Below are 5,065 nucleotides of genomic sequence, written 5' to 3'. Positions count from 1 at the left end.
CCGTCCACCTCCATGCACCTCCCAGGTTGTGAGACGGTCACGGGGCGGTCCATCTCCACGCACCTCCCAGGTTGTGAGACGGTCACGGGGCCGTCCATCTCCACGCACCTCCCAGGTTGTGAGACGGTCACGGGGCCGTCCATCTCCACGCACCTCCCAGGTTGTGAGACGGTCACGGGGCCATCCATCTCCACACACCTCCCAGGTTGTGAGACGGTCATGGGGCCGTCCATCTCCACGCACCTCCCAGGTTGTGAGACGGTCACGGGGCCGTCCATCTCCACGCACCTCCCAGCTGTCAGCATGGTCCACCGGGGAAATACATGATTAATGCAGAGGATTATGTGTGTGTTGTGGTGGAGGGAGATGTAGCCCAATGGAGAGGAAAGGCATGGACCAGGTTGGGGGTGGGAGATGGGGATCAGGGGGATCTGGGCCTCAGTTAGTCAGGACAATTGAGAGAGTCTCAGTTGGCTCCCAAGACAGTGAATGAATTCTGCAGGGGCTGGGGACAGTGGGTCAGTCCAAGACCCTGCCGCTCTCCTCAGCCTTAAAGGTTCACAGAAGAGAGGGTAGTCTTCCAGACCTGACTTCCAATCTTTGCTTGGACTCAGCTTTGTGACATTGGACTTGTCAATGAACTTCTCTGTGTCTCCTTTTTTCTCACGTCTGTCCATTTAGCATTAAATGAACTAATGAATGCATGGCAAGCACTTTGCACATAGTTGGCACAGAGCCAGGGCTCAACCAATAGCTTTTCTGTCTCCTTATTGCTGTTGTCAGTAGGATTATCTAGCCTTTCTATAGGCATGTATTGTAGATATTTATATATGATATAGTTTGTGTCATCGAGATCTTACTGTATATTCACCTCTCTCTCTCTTTTTTTTTTGCTTACCGTTCTGTTGTGAGCATTTTCTCACATCATTAAAAGTTCCTCAAAAATGGGATGTTAATAGCTTCATAATGGTCCCTCATTGAGATGCTTCATAATTGAGTTTTTCATTCTTTCTGGTTGGATAGATAGGGCATTACAGTTTCCAGTTTTTCACTCTTATTATCAGGCTGCAGTAAGCATCTCTAGGCATAATGCTTGCCCAAATCCCTGACCACTTCCTAAGGATGAATTCCTGGAGGTGGCATCAGTGCGTCAGCACTGACGTTGCTGAGGCTCAAGAGCGTTCTTACTAAATTGCCTTCCAAAAAGGCTTCCCGCACTGCATGAGAATGCCTGTCTCACCACACAATTACCAGCATCGATTATTCCCTTTTTATTTAGTCTTCATGAATTTTTCGGGCCCCAAATTGCATCTCATTGTCTTTTGGAGGCACAGAGCTCTGGCCCATGGCTCTTGTTTCCCAGCAGGGTGATAATTAGATTATCTTCAGAGGCTTCCAGCAAACCTCATGATGAAAGACAGGGCAGCCCTGGGCATAGAGTCAAAGAAGGTAGGTTCCTGCCCCAACTCTGTGCTCTCTTACTGTGTAACCTGGGTATACTCTATCTCCCTCTCTGGGCCTTTGTTTATCAATCTACTGCAACAGCCTCCCAGTTGGTCTCTCTGCCTCCAATGCATCCAGTGTCTAGAACAGTGACTGGCATGTAATAAGTGCTCAACAAATATTTGTTGAATTCTGAAATGAAAAAGTGACCTTTCTACAGGAAGAAGGTGCCACATCATTATGCTGCCTCCAACCTTTGCTTAAGCTTCCTAACATTCTGTTTACTTTTTTGGTCCTCTCATGAATTTCTGTTTCTACTTAGGATATGAAAAGACACATGAGACAAAATGAGAAAAAACGCCAGATAATCTACAGAGTCTTAACTTTTCTTGAGCCCTTCAGAGAGCTGGAGTCGTAAGGCAGCCAACTGAACTGAAACCCAAAGGATGACCAGGTCTTCTGAGAAAGACAGAACCACCCACTCCTGCACCTCTGGCAGAACTCTGGAGGGAGAGTGGCTGCCATAACAGACAGCTAACACTGCAATGAATTCTTAAAGGCTGAGCGTGCAAAGGCTTGACAGCTGAGCCATCTGGGGAGCCCCACACTCAAACGGAGTTCACATTCCTTCATCAGCTGCTTCCGGTAAAGCTCAGGACAAAGCCAGGACAGGACATCAGCCACTTCTCAAGGGCACACGGGCATGAAAACCTTCCCACTTCCCAGACCCTTCTCTCATCGGAAGCAAAAGCCTTAAACCACTTCCGTGGGGCAGGAAAAACCTTCTTCCCTGGAGGCTCAGGCAAAGATCTGTTGTCTCTGGGGGAGGGGCTGGAGCAAAAGCCATTCTCTGCTGGGGAAGGGGTAGGAAACCCTTCCACCTTCGTTCCCGGTTGAGACTCAGGAGTTGAGATCTTTGTTCTCAAAGAGGTCTGGAGAGCTGCCCGCAGCCTCTCCCTGGAGGACCAGCTGTGCTGCTCTTGGACACAGTGTCACCAACAAGCTGGTCCCTGGGGGGTCCTCAAGAGCCCTTCAATGGCCAAAGTAGGGGACAGGGTGGGCTCTCAGGAGGATGTCAGGCCATAGGAGAGGGTGGGCAAGGGAAGGAGGCCGTCAGAAAACAGCCTTGTATGGGCGGGGCCAGTCCCAGTTGTGGGTGGTCCATCCCCACTGGTGGGTGGGGCCATCCTGGACCAACGAATTAACTATTTTAGAGGTAGAAATGGGCTCACAGAGTCCAGTCAGGTGAGAGTCCAGTGGAGAGGCCCTGGACTCCCTGTGAAGCTAGGGCAGGGGACAGCTCTAATGCCAGAGACTCTGCTGCTCAGAGCTGGGAAGCTGGGGCCTTCCAATGCAAAGACCCCACCCATCCCCAGCTGTGCCTACCTGGGGCCTTTGTCCTCCCGGCCCTCCTGCTGGGGCCTCCCCTCCCCCCGTCGGCTTTACAGCTCCCAGGACACCAGGCACCACCCTTGGCACAGCTGTGCCTCATCACCTGGAGCTTCCCTGTCCTGTCTCGCCTGCTGGAGCTGAGCTCCATGGGGACAGGGATGGGTCTGCTTCCGTCATCGCTGTGTCCCTGGAGCAGGGTGGGCATTCAGTGGGCACTTGGTACATTAGGTGAAGGAACAGGGCAGGACTAAGTTTTACTGTGGGGAAGAGATAAAGGCTTCCCAGTCTGGGACCCTGGTGGGGATGACAGGACGTTTCTGGGACAGGAAACCCCAGGGAGGAGCGGGCTTGAGGGATGGACGTGGACGGGGAGCTCTGAGAGCCCTGGGCCCAGCCAGCAGGAGCCAGGCTTTGGTGTTCTCCCATCTCTCTCCCTCTTGACAGCCTCTGGCCACACCCTGCCTCAGTGGGTGGGATGGATGCCTCTCCCCCATCGTCATTTTCTAGCGGTAGTTTGAGAAGTTCTTGCTTTCCCCTCATCAGGGGGCTGCTAAAGACCCAGACAAACCCAGCAGGCATCTGGATGAGGAAAGGCAAGGGGAGGAGAGGGAAAGTGAGGAAAGAAATCAGTTTTCTGTATCTGGTTTAGATCTAGATTTTTAAATGTGAAACCTGGGAACACCTAACGATGGGCTGGAACTGGGCTTCCTCCCCGGCTGGCTTGGCGTTTTCCTGCAACATCCCTCTCTGCAGCACCATTCCTCACTCCAGCTCTTAATTCTCTCTTCTTCTTTATAACTTACAATTATTTACTGGGCACAGCCCCAGACACGGCTGGGAGGCTGGAGGCACCCTCTGCAGCCAAGGTGCCAGGTGACCCCCTCGGGCTAGGCTGTGCTGAGGCCAGAGGAAGAGAGGAGGAAGATGCACAGGACTGCGAGGTACTGAGGGAGACAAGCTCCATCCCAGCCCTCACTCTGGGTTGGCACAGACGTGTGCTGAGGGCGATTTCTGTTTCCTCCATGCTCTCTGGTGATTGTCAACTCAAGAAATCACCGTGGGACTCTGGTGAGACTCCCACAGATGGGATGATGAAGGTCTGCTGTGTGATCTTGTGCAAACCTCAGTTTCCCCATTTGAACAATGAAGTCGTTGGTGTAGCTCCGTGGTTTTCAACCCCAGCTGTGGAGATTTCCTCTTCCGGTCAGGATGGAGTGACGGGGATTGGATTCACGCTTCCTCCTGAGGTGATGGAAAACAGACAAAATCGGGTGAAAACAGTGGTTTCCAAGACACTGGGCATGAGGCAACGAAGGAGAGATGAGAAGCAAGTGAAAGGAGGCTTGCAACTTCCCTGGCTTACAACCCTGAGAGCATTTCCAGGCTGTGGGGTGGGGAAGAAGGACCCAGCGGAGCCCAGGGAGGTCCTGGAGCTGAGGAGATGGAGCTGAGATTGCAGAAGATCAGGGTGGCCGGATCTTGCACACCCAGTGCCAGAGCAGAGGGAGCCGCATGGAGAGTGAGAATGCTGGAGATTACGCAGGAAGGTCTTGCCTCCACCTGGGGAAAAAAGAAATTCTAGACTGAGAAGTGCCCTGGTCTCACCTTAAAAAAAACCCTTAAAAGCAAGACCCAAAAGGATCCCACTGTTTTCAAGCAACTTAACTGCATTACAGAACTGCTGGGGTTTAAACGTGTCCCCCAAAGCTCACATGTTGGAAACATCATTCCCAATGTGGCCGTGCTGAGAGATGGGGCCTTTAAGAGGTGATTTGGGCATGAGGCTTCCTGCCTCTTGAATGGATGAATGCCAGTTATAAAGGGGTTGGGGCTGTGAGTTCGATCTCTTGCTCTCCCTCTCATCCTTTCTTACCTTCTCTCCTTCTGCCATGAGACGATGCAGTAAGGAGGCCCCCTGAAGATGTGGCTCCTTGACTTTGGAATTCCCAGCCTCCAGAACTGTAAGAAATAAATCTCTTTTTGTTATAAACTGCCCAGTCTCAGGTATTCTGTTACAGCAGCACAAAACGTACTATGACAAGAACAAAGCTCAGGAATATAGAGAAACAAAAAACCCCAGCACTCAGCAAGGTAAAATTCACAATGTCTGGCAAAGACAGTTGGAGTGGCTATCGTAATATCAGATGAAGTAAGTTTCAGAGCAAACGATATTACCAGAGATAAAGAAGGCCATCATGTCAATTCATCACGAGAGGATAACAATCCTAAA

The 5,065-nt window shown here is 51.4% G+C and overlaps 1 long non-coding RNA gene across 1 annotated transcript; it reads right to left on the bottom strand.

Annotated features, from left to right (window-relative positions):
• Positions 1 to 1,247: 1,247 nt before the first annotated feature.
• LOC141408475 (uncharacterized) lies at positions 1,248 to 4,795 on the bottom strand. Its single transcript, XR_012423379.1, has 2 exons — positions 4,709 to 4,795; positions 1,248 to 4,395 (listed from the first exon to the last, which is right to left on the bottom strand). It is a non-coding gene; the product is annotated as an uncharacterized lncRNA (long non-coding RNA).
• Between the last annotated feature and the right edge of the window lie 270 nt (positions 4,796 to 5,065).

This window comes from Macaca fascicularis, chromosome 1, assembly GCF_037993035.2.
Source record: "Macaca fascicularis isolate 582-1 chromosome 1, T2T-MFA8v1.1".
NCBI lineage: Eukaryota > Metazoa > Chordata > Mammalia > Primates > Cercopithecidae > Macaca > Macaca fascicularis.
The sequence above is the reverse complement of the archived record's forward strand: the minus strand, read 5'-3'. Positions and strand labels throughout refer to the sequence as shown.